Source organism: Acipenser ruthenus, chromosome 24 (assembly GCF_902713425.1).
Source record: "Acipenser ruthenus chromosome 24, fAciRut3.2 maternal haplotype, whole genome shotgun sequence".
NCBI lineage: Eukaryota > Metazoa > Chordata > Actinopteri > Acipenseriformes > Acipenseridae > Acipenser > Acipenser ruthenus.
Window position 1 is genome coordinate 10,313,693 of NC_081212.1, and position 20,143 is coordinate 10,333,835.

At 41.6% G+C, this 20,143-nt stretch overlaps 33 non-coding genes across 33 annotated transcripts; 16 read left to right on the plus strand and 17 right to left on the minus strand.

Moving 5' to 3' along the window:
• Nucleotides 1–101: 101 nt before the first annotated feature.
• LOC131700881 (U7 small nuclear RNA) lies at nt 102–158 on the minus strand. Its single transcript, XR_009308690.1, has one exon. It is a non-coding gene; the product is annotated as a U7 small nuclear RNA (small nuclear RNA).
• Nucleotides 159–714: 556 nt separating this feature from the next.
• Nucleotides 715–786, minus strand: trnav-aac (transfer RNA valine (anticodon AAC)). Its single transcript has one exon. It is a non-coding gene; the product is annotated as a tRNA-Val (tRNA).
• Nucleotides 787–913: 127 nt separating this feature from the next.
• trnav-cac (transfer RNA valine (anticodon CAC)) lies at nt 914–986 on the plus strand. Its single transcript has one exon. It is a non-coding gene; the product is annotated as a tRNA-Val (tRNA).
• Nucleotides 987–2,176: 1,190 nt separating this feature from the next.
• On the plus strand, nt 2,177–2,316 carry LOC131700680 (U4 spliceosomal RNA). Its single transcript, XR_009308487.1, has one exon. It is a non-coding gene; the product is annotated as a U4 spliceosomal RNA (small nuclear RNA).
• A 239-nt stretch (nt 2,317–2,555) lies between these two features.
• On the minus strand, nt 2,556–2,612 carry LOC131700882 (U7 small nuclear RNA). The gene has a single exon (XR_009308691.1). It is a non-coding gene; the product is annotated as a U7 small nuclear RNA (small nuclear RNA).
• Nucleotides 2,613–3,166: 554 nt separating this feature from the next.
• trnav-aac (transfer RNA valine (anticodon AAC)) lies at nt 3,167–3,239 on the minus strand. Its single transcript has one exon. It is a non-coding gene; the product is annotated as a tRNA-Val (tRNA).
• A 127-nt stretch (nt 3,240–3,366) lies between these two features.
• trnav-cac (transfer RNA valine (anticodon CAC)) lies at nt 3,367–3,439 on the plus strand. Its single transcript has one exon. It is a non-coding gene; the product is annotated as a tRNA-Val (tRNA).
• Nucleotides 3,440–4,629: 1,190 nt separating this feature from the next.
• On the plus strand, nt 4,630–4,769 carry LOC131700681 (U4 spliceosomal RNA). The gene has a single exon (XR_009308488.1). It is a non-coding gene; the product is annotated as a U4 spliceosomal RNA (small nuclear RNA).
• Nucleotides 4,770–5,008: 239 nt separating this feature from the next.
• Nucleotides 5,009–5,065, minus strand: LOC131700883 (U7 small nuclear RNA). Its single transcript, XR_009308692.1, has one exon. It is a non-coding gene; the product is annotated as a U7 small nuclear RNA (small nuclear RNA).
• Nucleotides 5,066–5,620: 555 nt separating this feature from the next.
• trnav-aac (transfer RNA valine (anticodon AAC)) lies at nt 5,621–5,693 on the minus strand. The gene has a single exon. It is a non-coding gene; the product is annotated as a tRNA-Val (tRNA).
• A 127-nt stretch (nt 5,694–5,820) lies between these two features.
• On the plus strand, nt 5,821–5,893 carry trnav-cac (transfer RNA valine (anticodon CAC)). The gene has a single exon. It is a non-coding gene; the product is annotated as a tRNA-Val (tRNA).
• A 1,190-nt stretch (nt 5,894–7,083) lies between these two features.
• On the plus strand, nt 7,084–7,223 carry LOC131700682 (U4 spliceosomal RNA). Its single transcript, XR_009308489.1, has one exon. It is a non-coding gene; the product is annotated as a U4 spliceosomal RNA (small nuclear RNA).
• Nucleotides 7,224–7,462: 239 nt separating this feature from the next.
• On the minus strand, nt 7,463–7,519 carry LOC131700884 (U7 small nuclear RNA). The gene has a single exon (XR_009308693.1). It is a non-coding gene; the product is annotated as a U7 small nuclear RNA (small nuclear RNA).
• Nucleotides 7,520–8,074: 555 nt separating this feature from the next.
• On the minus strand, nt 8,075–8,146 carry trnav-aac (transfer RNA valine (anticodon AAC)). The gene has a single exon. It is a non-coding gene; the product is annotated as a tRNA-Val (tRNA).
• A 127-nt stretch (nt 8,147–8,273) lies between these two features.
• Nucleotides 8,274–8,346, plus strand: trnav-cac (transfer RNA valine (anticodon CAC)). Its single transcript has one exon. It is a non-coding gene; the product is annotated as a tRNA-Val (tRNA).
• Nucleotides 8,347–9,536: 1,190 nt separating this feature from the next.
• LOC131700683 (U4 spliceosomal RNA) lies at nt 9,537–9,676 on the plus strand. Its single transcript, XR_009308490.1, has one exon. It is a non-coding gene; the product is annotated as a U4 spliceosomal RNA (small nuclear RNA).
• A 239-nt stretch (nt 9,677–9,915) lies between these two features.
• Nucleotides 9,916–9,972, minus strand: LOC131700885 (U7 small nuclear RNA). Its single transcript, XR_009308694.1, has one exon. It is a non-coding gene; the product is annotated as a U7 small nuclear RNA (small nuclear RNA).
• Nucleotides 9,973–10,527: 555 nt separating this feature from the next.
• Nucleotides 10,528–10,600, minus strand: trnav-aac (transfer RNA valine (anticodon AAC)). Its single transcript has one exon. It is a non-coding gene; the product is annotated as a tRNA-Val (tRNA).
• A 127-nt stretch (nt 10,601–10,727) lies between these two features.
• Nucleotides 10,728–10,800, plus strand: trnav-cac (transfer RNA valine (anticodon CAC)). The gene has a single exon. It is a non-coding gene; the product is annotated as a tRNA-Val (tRNA).
• A 1,190-nt stretch (nt 10,801–11,990) lies between these two features.
• Nucleotides 11,991–12,130, plus strand: LOC131700685 (U4 spliceosomal RNA). Its single transcript, XR_009308491.1, has one exon. It is a non-coding gene; the product is annotated as a U4 spliceosomal RNA (small nuclear RNA).
• Nucleotides 12,131–12,369: 239 nt separating this feature from the next.
• LOC131700886 (U7 small nuclear RNA) lies at nt 12,370–12,426 on the minus strand. The gene has a single exon (XR_009308695.1). It is a non-coding gene; the product is annotated as a U7 small nuclear RNA (small nuclear RNA).
• A 555-nt stretch (nt 12,427–12,981) lies between these two features.
• Nucleotides 12,982–13,054, minus strand: trnav-aac (transfer RNA valine (anticodon AAC)). Its single transcript has one exon. It is a non-coding gene; the product is annotated as a tRNA-Val (tRNA).
• A 127-nt stretch (nt 13,055–13,181) lies between these two features.
• On the plus strand, nt 13,182–13,254 carry trnav-cac (transfer RNA valine (anticodon CAC)). The gene has a single exon. It is a non-coding gene; the product is annotated as a tRNA-Val (tRNA).
• A 1,190-nt stretch (nt 13,255–14,444) lies between these two features.
• Nucleotides 14,445–14,584, plus strand: LOC131700686 (U4 spliceosomal RNA). Its single transcript, XR_009308492.1, has one exon. It is a non-coding gene; the product is annotated as a U4 spliceosomal RNA (small nuclear RNA).
• A 239-nt stretch (nt 14,585–14,823) lies between these two features.
• Nucleotides 14,824–14,880, minus strand: LOC131700887 (U7 small nuclear RNA). The gene has a single exon (XR_009308696.1). It is a non-coding gene; the product is annotated as a U7 small nuclear RNA (small nuclear RNA).
• Nucleotides 14,881–15,435: 555 nt separating this feature from the next.
• Nucleotides 15,436–15,507, minus strand: trnav-aac (transfer RNA valine (anticodon AAC)). Its single transcript has one exon. It is a non-coding gene; the product is annotated as a tRNA-Val (tRNA).
• Nucleotides 15,508–15,634: 127 nt separating this feature from the next.
• Nucleotides 15,635–15,707, plus strand: trnav-cac (transfer RNA valine (anticodon CAC)). Its single transcript has one exon. It is a non-coding gene; the product is annotated as a tRNA-Val (tRNA).
• Nucleotides 15,708–16,897: 1,190 nt separating this feature from the next.
• Nucleotides 16,898–17,037, plus strand: LOC131700687 (U4 spliceosomal RNA). The gene has a single exon (XR_009308493.1). It is a non-coding gene; the product is annotated as a U4 spliceosomal RNA (small nuclear RNA).
• Nucleotides 17,038–17,276: 239 nt separating this feature from the next.
• On the minus strand, nt 17,277–17,333 carry LOC131700889 (U7 small nuclear RNA). The gene has a single exon (XR_009308698.1). It is a non-coding gene; the product is annotated as a U7 small nuclear RNA (small nuclear RNA).
• A 555-nt stretch (nt 17,334–17,888) lies between these two features.
• Nucleotides 17,889–17,961, minus strand: trnav-aac (transfer RNA valine (anticodon AAC)). Its single transcript has one exon. It is a non-coding gene; the product is annotated as a tRNA-Val (tRNA).
• Nucleotides 17,962–18,088: 127 nt separating this feature from the next.
• On the plus strand, nt 18,089–18,161 carry trnav-cac (transfer RNA valine (anticodon CAC)). Its single transcript has one exon. It is a non-coding gene; the product is annotated as a tRNA-Val (tRNA).
• A 1,190-nt stretch (nt 18,162–19,351) lies between these two features.
• On the plus strand, nt 19,352–19,491 carry LOC131700688 (U4 spliceosomal RNA). The gene has a single exon (XR_009308494.1). It is a non-coding gene; the product is annotated as a U4 spliceosomal RNA (small nuclear RNA).
• A 239-nt stretch (nt 19,492–19,730) lies between these two features.
• On the minus strand, nt 19,731–19,787 carry LOC131700890 (U7 small nuclear RNA). The gene has a single exon (XR_009308699.1). It is a non-coding gene; the product is annotated as a U7 small nuclear RNA (small nuclear RNA).
• Between the last annotated feature and the right edge of the window lie 356 nt (nt 19,788–20,143).

The window sequence follows — 20,143 nt, forward strand, 5'->3', positions numbered from 1 at the left end:
TAGGGGCCGTTTCTCCTGTTGTGTCAATTATATTACTATGCAGCTGGCAGGCATTCGGAACGCGCACGCTAACAACGCGTCATCTTTCATTTTACAAAACACGGGGCATTCGACACGGAGAAAACCTTCTAGACAAATACTAAAAGAGCTAAACATCAATTTGCCTCCCCAGCCATGTTAGTAGATATCTGGCTTTTTTGCAGTAGCATTAAAATTGTGGTGACACACGAAAAAGAAACACGGAAATCTGTTTTGGGGTTGGGGAGTTAACCTACCAAACAATTTACGCACATGAATATATCATGAAAACAGCCATGCATGGAGGTCATGGGAACTCTCCGTTCTATTGCTTTCCTTTCTCCCAGATATATCATGCACATTATGTAACTTCTCTTCAAAGGCAATTTTAGTATTCAGACTGTAGTTGCAAAAATAATACAATATCTTTTGACTAGAGTTCATCTTTTAAAAACAACTACTTTGCCAACAGAAGAAAAAAAAGGCTAACAGAAGACGGTTTCGCTCCGTCGACCTCTGGGTTATAAGGCTCAGCACGCTTCCGCTGCGCCACTCTGATACAGCTGCTTCTCGAATGAAACACCCATTAATAAAATAAAATAAATCAATCAATTCTCAGTGCAACTTTTTGACGCAGTCTGCTGCTGGACTCACAGAGAGCGGAGAAGACCGCAACAAAAAAAACGAACAAGCACATGTTTCCACCCGGTTTCGAACCGGGGACCTTTCGCGTGTTAGGCGAAGAGATAACCACTACACTATGGAAACTTTCACATGTACATTGTTACATTCAGCTGGGCTTTAAGTGAAGACTGCCTTGCACTGCAGGATCCAAAATGGGTAATCGGCACTGTATGCTTAGAGCGCAACACACGGATCGTTTGTTAAGCAACATGTTTCCATAGTGTAGTGGTTATCACGTTCGCCTCACACGCGAAAGGTCCCCGGTTCGAAACCGGGTGGAAACACAGCACGGCATCTTTTTTTCACTGTATGTATTTATTCTCCCCAGGTAAACAGCCACCCAGACCAGAACGATGTATTTGTAGTGTGCATGGTGCATTGTCAATGCAAGTCTGACTGTATATTAAACGGAGTGAGAATGCACTCTGCAACGTTTTGGCTTCGACTGCTGCTTGACTCACAGAAACGACAATGTTGATACTCTGACTCTTCTTCTTAAAATGCATGTTAAAATGCGGAATGTTTTCAAATTCCATGAATTCGCAGGTCTGTACAGAACAAGACGACTATCTGGTCTCACAAAATGTTGCTGGTTCTCGTAGAACAAAGAAGAGTTTGATCAACTATGTCATTCATGCCGACAAAGCTCAGGAGGGCGATCGTTAGGTTGAATATCTAAATTTCCCGGGTTATATCCCGAGTTTCGACAGATGTCAGTTTATTCATATACCTACAGAATCACAGGTACAAATATTGCAGTTAAAGTTTATGCTTTTCAAATCCGTGCACGAAAGGGGGTGCCCAAATCAGAATGAAAGTCACGGGGGGAGTAATCAAAACATCGCAAAAGAAAAATACACTGCATTAAACAAATCATTTGGAGCGGTCTAAAATGAGCAATCCAGGTTCGATTCATTGTTTTGCCCTTTCGATGGCAGCAGTGTAAAAAAATGACCTGCACATTTCTCTGCTGGCTTCGGGTAGCAAACAAGAAGCAGCGATTTCCCATATGATCTAGTGGTTACGATTCCCGTTTTTTCACCCAGGTGACCAGGGTTCAACTCCCTGTATGCGAATTCATTTATTTACTTGTGGAGGTAATTGTCAGATAAAAGGATTGAAAAATGAAACCCCACATTGTAGGATGGGGAGACTTATAACTAGTGACCATTATATAAAAAAAATAAATAACGTTTGCTTATGTTAGATGCAAGAGAGCGAGACAGATAGATTTGCATCTTGGTATCCCATCACTCCTATGTGCACCAAAGCAATGACGGTCTACACTTCAGTTCATATATAATCGGAATAAAAAAGTGGACTCTGTTGCATTGTGAGGCTGCAGTGTCGATAACATAAACCTCTACGTTTGAGGGATCATTTAACTGTACTGTATTATATCGCAGTAACTTGCCCACCGGCAAGTCAAATGTCTTTGCTGTAGGGGGTAGCATTTAGTTATCCCAAGTTCTGTAGCTTTGCGCAGTGGCAGTATCATAGCCCATGAGGTTTGTCCGAGGCGTGATTATTGCTAGTTGAAAACTTTAACCAATACCCCGCCGTGGTGACTTGAAATATAGTCGCCGCTGGCAATTTTTGACAGTCTCACAGAGTCTGCTATCATGTAGTTGAAAGAACAGAACAAATGTTGACGCTTTGACATTCTGGGTTTGGTTTTGTATTCTACTGATTGGGCACAACATTTGAGTTGATCTTTTTACTCTTTATAACATACAAGAGTATTTACAAGGTTAGGGGCCGTTTCTCCTGTTGTGTCAATTATATTACTATGCAGCTGGCAGGCATTCGGAACGCGCACGCTAACAACGCGTCATCTTTCATTTTACAAAACACGGGGCATTCGACACGGAGAAAACCTTCTAGACAAATACTAAAAGAGCTAAACATCAATTTGCCTCCCCAGCCATGTTAATAGATATCTGGCTTTTTTGCAGTAGCATTAAAGTTGTGGTGACACACGAAAAAGAAACACGGAAATCTGTTTTGGGGTTGGGGAGTTAACCTACCAAACAATTTACGCACATGAATATATCATGAAAACAGCCATGCATGGAGGTCATGGAACTCTCCGTTCTATTGCTTTCCTTTCTCCCAGATATATCATGCACATTATGTAACTTCTCTTCAAAGGCAATTTTAGTATTCAGACTGTAGTTGCAAAAATAATACAATATCTTTTGACTAGAGTTCATCTTTTAAAAACAACTACTTTGCCAACAGAAGAAAAAAAAGGCTAACAGAAGACGGTTTCGCTCCGTCGACCTCTGGGTTATAAGGCTCAGCACGCTTCCGCTGCGCCACTCTGATACAGCTGCTTCTCGAATGAAACACCCATTAATAAAATAAAATAAATCAATCAATTCTCAGTGCAACTTTTTGACGCAGTCTGCTGCTGGACTCACAGAGAGCGGAGAAGACCGCAACAAAAAAACGAACAAGCACATGTTTCCACCCGGTTCCGAACCGGGGACCTTTCGCGTGTTAGGCGAACGTGATAACCACTACACTATGGAAACTTTCACATGTACATTGTTACATTCAGCTGGGCTTTAAGTGAAGACTGCCTTGCACTGCAGGATCCAAAATGGGTAATCGGCACTGTATGCTTAGAGCGCAACACACGGATCGTTTGTTAAGCAACATGTTTCCATAGTGTAGTGGTTATCACGTTCGCCTCACACGCGAAAGGTCCCCGGTTCGAAACCGGGTGGAAACACAGCACGGCATCTTTTTTTCACTGTATGTATTTATTCTCCCCAGGTAAACAGCCACCCAGACCAGAACGATGTATTTGTAGTGTGCATGGTGCATTGTCAATGCAAGTCTGACTGTATATTAAACGGAGTGAGAATGCACTCTGCAACGTTTTGGCTTCGACTGCTGCTTGACTCACAGAAACGACAATGTTGATACTCTGACTCTTCTTCTTAAAATGCATGTTAAAATGCGGAATGTTTTCAAATTCCATGAATTCGCAGGTCTGTACAGAACAAGACGACTATCTGGTCTCACAAAATGTTGCTGGTTCTCGTAGAACAAAGAAGAGTTTGATCAACTATGTCATTCATGCCGACAAAGCTCAGGAGGGCGATCGTTAGGTTGAATATCTAAATTTCCCGGGTTATATCCCGAGTTTCGACAGATGTCAGTTTATTCATATACCTACAGAATCACAGGTACAAATATTGCAGTTAAAGTTTATGCTTTTCAAATCCGTGCACGAAAGGGGGTGCCCAAATCAGAATGAAAGTCACGGGGGGAGTAATCAAAACATCGCAAAAGAAAAATACACTGCATTAAACAAATCATTTGGAGCGGTCTAAAATGAGCAATCCAGGTTCGATTCATTGTTTTGCCCTTTCGATGGCAGCAGTGTAAAAAAATGACCTGCACATTTCTCTGCTGGCTTCGGGTAGCAAACAAGAAGCAGTGATTTCCCATATGATCTAGTGGTTACGATTCCCGTTTTTTCACCCAGGTGACCAGGGTTCAACTCCCTGTATGCGAATTCATTTATTTACTTGTGGAGGTAATTGTCAGATAAAAGGATTGAAAAATGAAACCCCACATTGTAGGATGGGGAGACTTATAACTAGTGACCATTATATAAAAAAAATAAATAACGTTTGCTTATGTTAGATGCAAGAGAGCGAGACAGATAGATTTGCATCTTGGTATCCCATCACTCCTATGTGCACCAAAGCAATGACGGTCTACACTTCAGTTCATATATAATCGGAATAAAAAAGTGGACTCTGTTGCATTGTGAGGCTGCAGTGTCGATAACATAAACCTCTACGTTTGAGGGATCATTTAACTGTACTGTATTATATCGCAGTAACTTGCCCACCGGCAAGTCAAATGTCTTTGCTGTAGGGGGTAGCATTTAGTTATCCCAAGTTCTGTAGCTTTGCGCAGTGGCAGTATCATAGCCCATGAGGTTTGTCCGAGGCGTGATTATTGCTAGTTGAAAACTTTAACCAATACCCCGCCGTGGTGACTTGAAATATAGTCGCCGCTGGCAATTTTTGACAGTCTCACAGAGTCTGCTATCATGTAGTTGAAAGAACAGAACAAATGTTGACGCTTTGACATTCTGGGTTTGGTTTTGTATTCTACTGATTGGGCACAACATTTGAGTTGATCTTTTTACTCTTTATAACATACAAGTGTATTTACAAGGTTAGGGGCCGTTTCTCCTGTTGTGTCAATTATATTACTATGCAGCTGGCAGGCATTCGGAACGCGCACGCTAACAACGCGTCATCTTTCATTTTACAAAACACGGGGCATTCGACACGGAGAAAACCTTCTAGACAAATACTAAAAGAGCTAAACATCAATTTGCCTCCCCAGCCATGTTAATAGATATCTGGCTTTTTTGCAGTAGCATTAAAGTTGTGGTGACACACGAAAAAGAAACATGGAAATCTGTTTTGGGGTTGGGGAGTTAACCTACCAAACAATTTACGCACATGAATATATCATGAAAACAGCCATGCATGGAGGTCATGGGAACTCTCCGTTCTATTGCTTTCCTTTCTCCCAGATATATCATGCACATTATGTAACTTCTCTTCAAAGGCAATTTTAGTATTCAGACTGTAGTTGCAAAAATAATACAATATCTTTTGACTAGAGTTCATCTTTTAAAAACAACTACTTTGCCAACAGAAGAAAAAAAAGGCTAACAGAAGACGGTTTCGCTCCGTCGACCTCTGGGTTATAAGGCTCAGCACGCTTCCGCTGCGCCACTCTGATACAGCTGCTTCTCGAATGAAACACCCATTAATAAAATAAAATAAATCAATCAATTCTCAGTGCAACTTTTTGACGCAGTCTGCTGCTGGACTCACAGAGAGCGGAGAAGACCGCAACAAAAAAACGAACAAGCACATGTTTCCACCCGGTTTCGAACCGGGGACCTTTCGCGTGTTAGGCGAACGTGATAACCACTACACTATGGAAACTTTCACATGTACATTGTTACATTCAGCTGGGCTTTAAGTGAAGACTGCCTTGCACTGCAGGATCCAAAATGGGTAATCGGCACTGTATGCTTAGAGCGCAACACACGGATCGTTTGTTAAGCAACATGTTTCCATAGTGTAGTGGTTATCACGTTCGCCTCACACGCGAAAGGTCCCCGGTTCGAAACCGGGTGGAAACACAGCACGGCATCTTTTTTTCACTGTATGTATTTATTCTCCCCAGGTAAACAGCCACCCAGACCAGAACGATGTATTTGTAGTGTGCATGGTGCATTGTCAATGCAAGTCTGACTGTATATTAAACGGAGTGAGAATGCACTCTGCAACGTTTTGGCTTCGACTGCTGCTTGACTCACAGAAACGACAATGTTGATACTCTGACTCTTCTTCTTAAAATGCATGTTAAAATGCGGAATGTTTTCAAATTCCATGAATTCGCAGGTCTGTACAGAACAAGACGACTATCTGGTCTCACAAAATGTTGCTGGTTCTCGTAGAACAAAGAAGAGTTTGATCAACTATGTCATTCATGCCGACAAAGCTCAGGAGGGCGATCGTTAGGTTGAATATCTAAATTTCCCGGGTTATATCCCGAGTTTCGACAGATGTCAGTTTATTCATATACCTACAGAATCACAGGTACAAATATTGCAGTTAAAGTTTATGCTTTTCAAATCCGTGCACGAAAGGGGGTGCCCAAATCAGAATGAAAGTCACGGGGGGAGTAATCAAAACATCGCAAAAGAAAAATACACTGCATTAAACAAATCATTTGGAGCGGTCTAAAATGAGCAATCCAGGTTCGATTCATTGTTTTGCCCTTTCGATGGCAGCAGTGTAAAAAAATGACCTGCACATTTCTCTGCTGGCTTCGGGTAGCAAACAAGAAGCAGCGATTTCCCATATGATCTAGTGGTTACGATTCCCGTTTTTTCACCCAGGTGACCAGGGTTCAACTCCCTGTATGCGAATTCATTTATTTACTTGTGGAGGTAATTGTCAGATAAAAGGATTGAAAAATGAAACCCCACATTGTAGGATGGGGAGACTTATAACTAGTGACCATTATATAAAAAAAAAAAATAACGTTTGCTTATGTTAGATGCAAGAGAGCGAGACAGATAGATTTGCATCTTGGTATCCCATCACTCCTATGTGCACCAAAGCAATGACGGTCTACACTTCAGTTCATATATAATCGGAATAAAAAAGTGGACTCTGTTGCATTGTGAGGCTGCAGTGTCGATAACATAAACCTCTACGTTTGAGGGATCATTTAACTGTACTGTATTATATCGCAGTAACTTGCCCACCGGCAAGTCAAATGTCTTTGCTGTAGGGGGTAGCATTTAGTTATCCCAAGTTCTGTAGCTTTGCGCAGTGGCAGTATCATAGCCCATGAGGTTTGTCCGAGGCGTGATTATTGCTAGTTGAAAACTTTAACCAATACCCCGCCGTGGTGACTTGAAATATAGTCGCCGCTGGCAATTTTTGACAGTCTCACAGAGTCTGCTATCATGTAGTTGAAAGAACAGAACAAATGTTGACGCTTTGACATTCTGGGTTTGGTTTTGTATTCTACTGATTGGGCACAACATTTGAGTTGACCTTTTTACTCTTTATAACATACAAGTGTATTTACAAGGTTAGGGGCCGTTTCTCCTGTTGTGTCAATTATATTACTATGCAGCTGGCAGGCATTCGGAACGCGCACGCTAACAACGCGTCATCTTTCATTTTACAAAACACGGGGCATTCGACACGGAGAAAACCTTCTAGACAAATACTAAAAGAGCTAAACATCAATTTGCCTCCCCAGCCATGTTAGTAGATATCTGGCTTTTTTGCAGTAGCATTAAAGTTGTGGTGACACACGAAAAAGAAACATGGAAATCTGTTTTGGGGTTGGGGAGTTAACCTACCAAACAATTTACGCACATGAATATATCATGAAAACAGCCATGCATGGAGGTCATGGGAACTCTCCGTTCTATTGCTTTCCTTTCTCCCAGATATATCATGCACATTATGTAACTTCTCTTCAAAGGCAATTTTAGTATTCAGACTGTAGTTGCAAAAATAATACAATATCTTTTGACTAGAGTTCATCTTTTAAAAACAACTACTTTGCCAACAGAAGAAAAAAAGGCTAACAGAAGACGGTTTCGCTCCGTCGACCTCTGGGTTATAAGGCTCAGCACGCTTCCGCTGCGCCACTCTGATACAGCTGCTTCTCGAATGAAACACACATTAATAAAATAAAATAAATCAATCAATTCTCAGTGCAACTTTTTGACGCAGTCTGCTGCTGGACTCACAGAGAGCGGAGAAGACCGCAACAAAAAAAACGAACAAGCACATGTTTCCACCCGGTTTCGAACCGGGGACCTTTCGCGTGTTAGGCGAAGAGATAACCACTACACTATGGAAACTTTCACATGTACATTGTTACATTCAGCTGGGCTTTAAGTGAAGACTGCCTTGCACTGCAGGATCCAAAATGGGTAATCGGCACTGTATGCTTAGAGCGCAACACACGGATCGTTTGTTAAGCAACATGTTTCCATAGTGTAGTGGTTATCACGTTCGCCTCACACGCGAAAGGTCCCCGGTTCGAAACCGGGTGGAAACACAGCACGGCATCTTTTTTTCACTGTATGTATTTATTCTCCCCAGGTAAACAGCCACCCAGACCAGAACGATGTATTTGTAGTGTGCATGGTGCATTGTCAATGCAAGTCTGACTGTATATTAAACGGAGTGAGAATGCACTCTGCAACGTTTTGGCTTCGACTGCTGCTTGACTCACAGAAACGACAATGTTGATACTCTGACTCTTCTTCTTAAAATGCATGTTAAAATGCGGAATGTTTTCAAATTCCATGAATTCGCAGGTCTGTACAGAACAAGACGACTATCTGGTCTCACAAAATGTTGCTGGTTCTCGTAGAACAAAGAAGAGTTTGATCAACTATGTAATTCATGCCGACAAAGCTCAGGAGGGCGATCGTTAGGTTGAATATCTAAATTTCCCGGGTTATATCCCGAGTTTCGACAGATGTCAGTTTATTCATATACCTACAGAATCACAGGTACAAATATTGCAGTTAAAGTTTATGCTTTTCAAATCCGTGCACGAAAGGGGGTGCCCAAATCAGAATGAAAGTCACGGGGGGAGTAATCAAAACATCGCAAAAGAAAAATACACTGCATTAAACAAATCATTTGGAGCGGTCTAAAATGAGCAATCCAGGTTCGATTCATTGTTTTGCCCTTTCGATGGCAGCAGTGTAAAAAAATGACCTGCACATTTCTCTGCTGGCTTCGGGTAGCAAACAAGAAGCAGCGATTTCCCATATGATCTAGTGGTTACGATTCCCGTTTTTTCACCCAGGTGACCAGGGTTCAACTCCCTGTATGCGAATTCATTTATTTACTTGTGGAGGTAATTGTCAGATAAAAGGATTGAAAAATGAAACCCCACATTGTAGGATGGGGAGACTTATAACTAGTGACCATTATATAAAAAAAATAAATAACGTTTGCTTATGTTAGATGCAAGAGAGCGAGACAGATAGATTTGCATCTTGGTATCCCATCACTCCTATGTGCACCAAAGCAATGACGGTCTACACTTCAGTTCATATATAATCGGAATAAAAAAGTGGACTCTGTTGCATTGTGAGGCTGCAGTGTCGATAACATAAACCTCTACGTTTGAGGGATCATTTAACTGTACTGTATTATATCGCAGTAACTTGCCCACCGGCAAGTCAAATGTCTTTGCTGTAGGGGGTAGCATTTAGTTATCCCAAGTTCTGTAGCTTTGCGCAGTGGCAGTATCATAGCCCATGAGGTTTGTCCGAGGCGTGATTATTGCTAGTTGAAAACTTTAACCAATACCCCGCCGTGGTGACTTGAAATATAGTCGCCGCTGGCAATTTTTGACAGTCTCACAGAGTCTGCTATCATGTAGTTGAAAGAACAGAACAAATGTTGACGCTTTGACATTCTGGGTTTGGTTTTGTATTCTACTGATTGGGCACAACATTTGAGTTGATCTTTTTACTCTTTATAACATACAAGTGTATTTACAAGGTTAGGGGCCGTTTCTCCTGTTGTGTCAATTATATTACTATGCAGCTGGCAGGCATTCGGAACGCGCACGCTAACAACGCGTCATCTTTCATTTTACAAAACACGGGGCATTCGACACGGAGAAAACCTTCTAGACAAATACTAAAAGAGCTAAACATCAATTTGCCTCCCCAGCCATGTTAATAGATATCTGGCTTTTTTGCAGTAGCATTAAAGTTGTGGTGACACACGAAAAAGAAACACGGAAATCTGTTTTGGGGTTGGGGAGTTAACCTACCAAACAATTTACGCACATGAATATATCATGAAAACAGCCATGCATGGAGGTCATGGGAACTCTCCGTTCTATTGCTTTCCTTTCTCCCAGATATATCATGCACATTATGTAACTTCTCTTCAAAGGCAATTTTAGTATTCAGACTGTAGTTGCAAAAATAATACAATATCTTTTGACTAGAGTTCATCTTTTAAAAACAACTACTTTGCCAACAGAAGAAAAAAAAGGCTAACAGAAGACGGTTTCGCTCCGTCGACCTCTGGGTTATAAGGCTCAGCACGCTTCCGCTGCGCCACTCTGATACAGCTGCTTCTCGAATGAAACACCCATTAATAAAATAAAATAAATCAATCAATTCTCAGTGCAACTTTTTGACGCAGTCTGCTGCTGGACTCACAGAGAGCGGAGAAGACCGCAACAAAAAAACGAACAAGCACATGTTTCCACCCGGTTCCGAACCGGGGACCTTTCGCGTGTTAGGCGAACGTGATAACCACTACACTATGGAAACTTTCACATGTACATTGTTACATTCAGCTGGGCTTTAAGTGAAGACTGCCTTGCACTGCAGGATCCAAAATGGGTAATCGGCACTGTATGCTTAGAGCGCAACACACGGATCGTTTGTTAAGCAACATGTTTCCATAGTGTAGTGGTTATCACGTTCGCCTCACACGCGAAAGGTCCCCGGTTCGAAACCGGGTGGGAACACAGCACGGCATCTTTTTTTCACTGTATGTATTTATTCTCCCCAGGTAAACAGCCACCCAGACCAGAACGATGTATTTGTAGTGTGCATGGTGCATTGTCAATGCAAGTCTGACTGTATATTAAACGGAGTGAGAATGCACTCTGCAACGTTTTGGCTTCGACTGCTGCTTGACTCACAGAAACGACAATGTTGATACTCTGACTCTTCTTCTTAAAATGCATGTTAAAATGCGGAATGTTTTCAAATTCCATGAATTCGCAGGTCTGTACAGAACAAGACGACTATCTGGTCTCACAAAATGTTGCTGGTTCTCGTAGAACAAAGAAGAGTTTGATCAACTATGTCATTCATGCCGACAAAGCTCAGGAGGGCGATCGTTAGGTTGAATATCTAAATTTCCCGGGTTATATCCCGAGTTTCGACAGATGTCAGTTTATTCATATACCTACAGAATCACAGGTACAAATATTGCAGTTAAAGTTTATGCTTTTCAAATCCGTGCACGAAAGGGGGTGCCCAAATCAGAATGAAAGTCACGGGGGGAGTAATCAAAACATCGCAAAAGAAAAATACACTGCATTAAACAAATCATTTGGAGCGGTCTAAAATGAGCAATCCAGGTTCGATTCATTGTTTTGCCCTTTCGATGGCAGCAGTGTAAAAAAATGACCTGCACATTTCTCTGCTGGCTTCGGGTAGCAAACAAGAAGCAGTGATTTCCCATATGATCTAGTGGTTACGATTCCCGTTTTTTCACCCAGGTGACCAGGGTTCAACTCCCTGTATGCGAATTCATTTATTTACTTGTGGAGGTAATTGTCAGATAAAAGGATTGAAAAATGAAACCCCACATTGTAGGATGGGGAGACTTATAACTAGTGACCATTATATAAAAAAAATAAATAACGTTTGCTTATGTTAGATGCAAGAGAGCGAGACAGATAGATTTGCATCTTGGTATCCCATCACTCCTATGTGCACCAAAGCAATGACGGTCTACACTTCAGTTCATATATAATCGGAATAAAAAAGTGGACTCTGTTGCATTGTGAGGCTGCAGTGTCGATAACATAAACCTCTACGTTTGAGGGATCATTTAACTGTACTGTATTATATCGCAGTAACTTGCCCACCGGCAAGTCAAATGTCTTTGCTGTAGGGGGTAGCATTTAGTTATCCCAAGTTCTGTAGCTTTGCGCAGTGGCAGTATCATAGCCCATGAGGTTTGTCCGAGGCGTGATTATTGCTAGTTGAAAACTTTAACCAATACCCCGCCGTGGTGACTTGAAATATAGTCGCCGCTGGCAATTTTTGACAGTCTCACAGAGTCTGCTATCATGTAGTTGAAAGAACAGAACAAATGTTGACGCTTTGACATTCTGGGTTTGGTTTTGTATTCTACTGATTGGGCACAACATTTGAGTTGATCTTTTTACTCTTTATAACATACAAGTGTATTTACAAGGTTAGGGGCCGTTTCTCCTGTTGTGTCAATTATATTACTATGCAGCTGGCAGGCATTCGGAACGCGCACGCTAACAACGCGTCATCTTTCATTTTACAAAACACGGGGCATTCGACACGGAGAAAACCTTCTAGACAAATACTAAAAGAGCTAAACATCAATTTGCCTCCCCAGCCATGTTAATAGATATCTGGCTTTTTTGCAGTAGCATTAAAGTTGTGGTGACACACGAAAAAGAAACATGGAAATCTGTTTTGGGGTTGGGGAGTTAACCTACCAAACAATTTACGCACATGAATATATCATGAAAACAGCCATGCATGGAGGTCATGGGAACTCTCCGTTCTATTGCTTTCCTTTCTCCCAGATATATCATGCACATTATGTAACTTCTCTTCAAAGGCAATTTTAGTATTCAGACTGTAGTTGCAAAAATAATACAATATCTTTTGACTAGAGTTCATCTTTTAAAAACAACTACTTTGCCAACAGAAGAAAAAAAAGGCTAACAGAAGACGGTTTCGCTCCGTCGACCTCTGGGTTATAAGGCTCAGCACGCTTCCGCTGCGCCACTCTGATACAGCTGCTTCTCGAATGAAACACCCATTAATAAAATAAAATAAATCAATCAATTCTCAGTGCAACTTTTTGACGCAGTCTGCTGCTGGACTCACAGAGAGCGGAGAAGACCGCAACAAAAAAACGAACAAGCACATGTTTCCACCCGGTTTCGAACCGGGGACCTTTCGCGTGTTAGGCGAACGTGATAACCACTACACTATGGAAACTTTCACATGTACATTGTTACATTCAGCTGGGCTTTAAGTGAAGACTGCCTTGCACTGCAGGATCCAAAATGGGTAATCGGCACTGTATGCTTAGAGCGCAACACACGGATCGTTTGTTAAGCAACATGTTTCCATAGTGTAGTGGTTATCACGTTCGCCTCACACGCGAAAGGTCCCCGGTTCGAAACCGGGTGGAAACACAGCACGGCATCTTTTTTTCACTGTATGTATTTATTCTCCCCAGGTAAACAGCCACCCAGACCAGAACGATGTATTTGTAGTGTGCATGGTGCATTGTCAATGCAAGTCTGACTGTATATTAAACGGAGTGAGAATGCACTCTGCAACGTTTTGGCTTCGACTGCTGCTTGACTCACAGAAACGACAATGTTGATACTCTGACTCTTCTTCTTAAAATGCATGTTAAAATGCGGAATGTTTTCAAATTCCATGAATTCGCAGGTCTGTACAGAACAAGACGACTATCTGGTCTCACAAAATGTTGCTGGTTCTCGTAGAACAAAGAAGAGTTTGATCAACTATGTCATTCATGCCGACAAAGCTCAGGAGGGCGATCGTTAGGTTGAATATCTAAATTTCCCGGGTTATATCCCGAGTTTCGACAGATGTCAGTTTATTCATATACCTACAGAATCACAGGTACAAATATTGCAGTTAAAGTTTATGCTTTTCAAATCCGTGCACGAAAGGGGGTGCCCAAATCAGAATGAAAGTCACGGGGGGAGTAATCAAAACATCGCAAAAGAAAAATACACTGCATTAAACAAATCATTTGGAGCGGTCTAAAATGAGCAATCCAGGTTCGATTCATTGTTTTGCCCTTTCGATGGCAGCAGTGTAAAAAAATGACCTGCACATTTCTCTGCTGGCTTCGGGTAGCAAACAAGAAGCAGCGATTTCCCATATGATCTAGTGGTTACGATTCCCGTTTTTTCACCCAGGTGACCAGGGTTCAACTCCCTGTATGCGAATTCATTTATTTACTTGTGGAGGTAATTGTCAGATAAAAGGATTGAAAAATGAAACCCCACATTGTAGGATGGGGAGACTTATAACTAGTGACCATTATATAAAAAAAAAAAATAACGTTTGCTTATGTTAGATGCAAGAGAGCGAGACAGATAGATTTGCATCTTGGTATCCCATCACTCCTATGTGCACCAAAGCAATGACGGTCTACACTTCAGTTCATATATAATCGGAATAAAAAAGTGGACTCTGTTGCATTGTGAGGCTGCAGTGTCGATAACATAAACCTCTACGTTTGAGGGATCATTTAACTGTACTGTATTATATCGCAGTAACTTGCCCACCGGCAAGTCAAATGTCTTTGCTGTAGGGGGTAGCATTTAGTTATCCCAAGTTCTGTAGCTTTGCGCAGTGGCAGTATCATAGCCCATGAGGTTTGTCCGAGGCGTGATTATTGCTAGTTGAAAACTTTAACCAATACCCCGCCGTGGTGACTTGAAATATAGTCGCCGCTGGCAATTTTTGACAGTCTCACAGAGTCTGCTATCATGTAGTTGAAAGAACAGAACAAATGTTGACGCTTTGACATTCTGGGTTTGGTTTTGTATTCTACTGATTGGGCACAACATTTGAGTTGACCTTTTTACTCTTTATAACATACAAGTGTATTTACAAGGTTAGGGGCCGTTTCTCCTGTTGTGTCAATTATATTACTATGCAGCTGGCAGGCATTCGGAACGCGCACGCTAACAACGCGTCATCTTTCATTTTACAAAACACGGGGCATTCGACACGGAGAAAACCTTCTAGACAAATACTAAAAGAGCTAAACATCAATTTGCCTCCCCAGCCATGTTAGTAGATATCTGGCTTTTTTGCAGTAGCATTAAAGTTGTGGTGACACACGAAAAAGAAACATGGAAATCTGTTTTGGGGTTGGGGAGTTAACCTACCAAACAATTTACGCACATGAATATATCATGAAAACAGCCATGCATGGAGGTCATGGGAACTCTCCGTTCTATTGCTTTCCTTTCTCCCAGATATATCATGCACATTATGTAACTTCTCTTCAAAGGCAATTTTAGTATTCAGACTGTAGTTGCAAAAATAATACAATATCTTTTGACTAGAGTTCATCTTTTAAAAACAACTACTTTGCCAACAGAAGAAAAAAAGGCTAACAGAAGACGGTTTCGCTCCGTCGACCTCTGGGTTATAAGGCTCAGCACGCTTCCGCTGCGCCACTCTGATACAGCTGCTTCTCGAATGAAACACACATTAATAAAATAAAATAAATCAATCAATTCTCAGTGCAACTTTTTGACGCAGTCTGCTGCTGGACTCACAGAGAGCGGAGAAGACCGCAACAAAAAAAACGAACAAGCACATGTTTCCACCCGGTTTCGAACCGGGGACCTTTCGCGTGTTAGGCGAAGAGATAACCACTACACTATGGAAACTTTCACATGTACATTGTTACATTCAGCTGGGCTTTAAGTGAAGACTGCCTTGCACTGCAGGATCCAAAATGGGTAATCGGCACTGTATGCTTAGAGCGCAACACACGGATCGTTTGTTAAGCAACATGTTTCCATAGTGTAGTGGTTATCACGTTCGCCTCACACGCGAAAGGTCCCCGGTTCGAAACCGGGTGGAAACACAGCACGGCATCTTTTTTTCACTGTATGTATTTATTCTCCCCAGGTAAACAGCCACCCAGACCAGAACGATGTATTTGTAGTGTGCATGGTGCATTGTCAATGCAAGTCTGACTGTATATTAAACGGAGTGAGAATGCACTCTGCAACGTTTTGGCTTCGACTGCTGCTTGACTCACAGAAACGACAATGTTGATACTCTGACTCTTCTTCTTAAAATGCATGTTAAAATGCGGAATGTTTTCAAATTCCATGAATTCGCAGGTCTGTACAGAACAAGACGACTATCTGGTCTCACAAAATGTTGCTGGTTCTCGTAGAACAAAGAAGAGTTTGATCAACTATGTCATTCATGCCGACAAAGCTCAGGAGGGCGATCGTTAGGTTGAATATCTAAATTTCCCGGGTTATATCCCGAGTTTCGACAGATGTCAGTTTATTCATATACCTACAGAATCACAGGTACAAATATTGCAGTTAAAGTTTATGCTTTTCAAATCCGTGCACGAAAGGGGGTGCCCAAATCAGAATGAAAGTCACGGGGGGAGTAATCAAAACATCGCAAAAGAAAAATACACTGCATTAAACAAATCATTTGGAGCGGTCTAAAATGAGCAATCCAGGTTCGATTCATTGTTTTGCCCTTTCGATGGCAGCAGTGTAAAAAAATGACCTGCACATTTCTCTGCTGGCTTCGGGTAGCAAACAAGAAGCAGCGATTTCCCATATGATCTAGTGGTTACGATTCCCGTTTTTTCACCCAGGTGACCAGGGTTCAACTCCCTGTATGCGAATTCATTTATTTACTTGTGGAGGTAATTGTCAGATAAAAGGATTGAAAAATGAAACCCCACATTGTAGGATGGGGAGACTTATAACTAGTGACCATTATATAAAAAAAATAAATAACGTTTGCTTATGTTAGATGCAAGAGAGCGAGACAGATAGATTTGCATCTTGGTATCCCATCACTCCTATGTGCACCAAAGCAATGACGGTCTACACTTCAGTTCATATATAATCGGAATAAAAAAGTGGACTCTGTTGCATTGTGAGGCTGCAGTGTCGATAACATAAACCTCTACGTTTGAGGGATCATTTAACTGTACTGTATTATATCGCAGTAACTTGCCCACCGGCAAGTCAAATGTCTTTGCTGTAGGGGGTAGCATTTAGTTATCCCAAGTTCTGTAGCTTTGCGCAGTGGCAGTATCATAGCCCATGAGGTTTGTCCGAGGCGTGATTATTGCTAGTTGAAAACTTTAACCAATACCCCGCCGTGGTGACTTGAAATATAGTCGCCGCTGGCAATTTTTGACAGTCTCACAGAGTCTGCTATCATGTAGTTGAAAGAACAGAACAAATGTTGACGCTTTGACATTCTGGGTTTGGTTTTGTATTCTACTGATTGGGCACAACATTTGAGTTGATCTTTTTACTCTTTATAACATACAAGTGTATTTACAAGGTTAGGGGCCGTTTCTCCTGTTGTGTCAATTATATTACTATGCAGCTGGCAGGCATTCGGAACGCGCACGCTAACAACGCGTCATCTTTCATTTTACAAAACACGGGGCATTCGACACGGAGAAAACCTTCTAGACAAATACTAAAAGAGCTAAACATCAATTTGCCTCCCCAGCCATGTTAATAGATATCTGGCTTTTTTGCAGTAGCATTAAAGTTGTGGTGACACACGAAAAAGAAACACGGAAATCTGTTTTGGGGTTGGGGAGTTAACCTACCAAACAATTTACGCACATGAATATATCATGAAAACAGCCATGCATGGAGGTCATGGGAACTCTCCGTTCTATTGCTTTCCTTTCTCCCAGATATATCATGCACATTATGTAACTTCTCTTCAAAGGCAATTTTAGTATTCAGACTGTAGTTGCAAAAATAATACAATATCTTTTGACTAGAGTTCATCTTTTAAAAACAACTACTTTGCCAACAGAAGAAAAAAAAGGCTAACAGAAGACGGTTTCGCTCCGTCGACCTCTGGGTTATAAGGCTCAGCACGCTTCCGCTGCGCCACTCTGATACAGCTGCTTCTCGAATGAAACACCCATTAATAAAATAAAATAAATCAATCAATTCTCAGTGCAACTTTTTGACGCAGTCTGCTGCTGGACTCACAGAGAGCGGAGAAGACCGCAACAAAAAAACGAACAAGCACATGTTTCCACCCGGTTCCGAACCGGGGACCTTTCGCGTGTTAGGCGAACGTGATAACCACTACACTATGGAAACTTTCACATGTACATTGTTACATTCAGCTGGGCTTTAAGTGAAGACTGCCTTGCACTGCAGGATCCAAAATGGGTAATCGGCACTGTATGCTTAGAGCGCAACACACGGATCGTTTGTTAAGCAACATGTTTCCATAGTGTAGTGGTTATCACGTTCGCCTCACACGCGAAAGGTCCCCGGTTCGAAACCGGGTGGGAACACAGCACGGCATCTTTTTTTCACTGTATGTATTTATTCTCCCCAGGTAAACAGCCACCCAGACCAGAACGATGTATTTGTAGTGTGCATGGTGCATTGTCAATGCAAGTCTGACTGTATATTAAACGGAGTGAGAATGCACTCTGCAACGTTTTGGCTTCGACTGCTGCTTGACTCACAGAAACGACAATGTTGATACTCTGACTCTTCTTCTTAAAATGCATGTTAAAATGCGGAATGTTTTCAAATTCCATGAATTCGCAGGTCTGTACAGAACAAGACGACTATCTGGTCTCACAAAATGTTGCTGGTTCTCGTAGAACAAAGAAGAGTTTGATCAACTATGTCATTCATGCCGACAAAGCTCAGGAGGGCGATCGTTAGGTTGAATATCTAAATTTCCCGGGTTATATCCCGAGTTTCGACAGATGTCAGTTTATTCATATACCTACAGAATCACAGGTACAAATATTGCAGTTAAAGTTTATGCTTTTCAAATCCGTGCACGAAAGGGGGTGCCCAAATCAGAATGAAAGTCACGGGGGGAGTAATCAAAACATCGCAAAAGAAAAATACACTGCATTAAACAAATCATTTGGAGCGGTCTAAAATGAGCAATCCAGGTTCGATTCATTGTTTTGCCCTTTCGATGGCAGCAGTGTAAAAAAATGACCTGCACATTTCTCTGCTGGCTTCGGGTAGCAAACAAGAAGCAGTGATTTCCCATATGATCTAGTGGTTACGATTCCCGTTTTTTCACCCAGGTGACCAGGGTTCAACTCCCTGTATGCGAATTCATTTATTTACTTGTGGAGGTAATTGTCAGATAAAAGGATTGAAAAATGAAACCCCACATTGTAGGATGGGGAGACTTATAACTAGTGACCATTATATAAAAAAAATAAATAACGTTTGCTTATGTTAGATGCAAGAGAGCGAGACAGATAGATTTGCATCTTGGTATCCCATCACTCCTATGTGCACCAAAGCAATGACGGTCTACACTTCAGTTCATATATAATCGGAATAAAAAAGTGGACTCTGTTGCATTGTGAGGCTGCAGTGTCGATAACATAAACCTCTACGTTTGAGGGATCATTTAACTGTACTGTATTATATCGCAGTAACTTGCCCACCGGCAAGTCAAATGTCTTTGCTGTAGGGGGTAGCATTTAGTTATCCCAAGTTCTGTAGCTTTGCGCAGTGGCAGTATCATAGCCCATGAGGTTTGTCCGAGGCGTGATTATTGCTAGTTGAAAACTTTAACCAATACCCCGCCGTGGTGACTTGAAATATAGTCGCCGCTGGCAATTTTTGACAGTCTCACAGAGTCTGCTATCATGTAGTTGAAAGAACAGAACAAATGTTGACGCTTTGACATTCTGGGTTTGGTTTTGTATTCTACTGATTGGGCACAACATTTGAGTTGATCTTTTTACTCTTTATAACATACAAGTGTATTTACAAGGTTAGGGGCCGTTTCTCCTGTTGTGTCAATTATATTACTATGCAGCTGGCAGGCATTCGGAACGCGCACGCTAACAACGCGTCATCTTTCATTTTACAAAACACGGGGCATTCGACACGGAGAAAACCTTCTAGACAAATACTAAAAGAGCTAAACATCAATTTGCCTCCCCAGCCATGTTAATAGATATCTGGCTTTTTTGCAGTAGCATTAAAGTTGTGGTGACACACGAAAAAGAAACATGGAAATCTGTTTTGGGGTTGGGGAGTTAACCTACCAAACAATTTACGCACATGAATATATCATGAAAACAGCCATGCATGGAGGTCATGGGAACTCTCCGTTCTATTGCTTTCCTTTCTCCCAGATATATCATGCACATTATGTAACTTCTCTTCAAAGGCAATTTTAGTATTCAGACTGTAGTTGCAAAAATAATACAATATCTTTTGACTAGAGTTCATCTTTTAAAAACAACTACTTTGCCAACAGAAGAAAAAAAAGGCTAACAGAAGA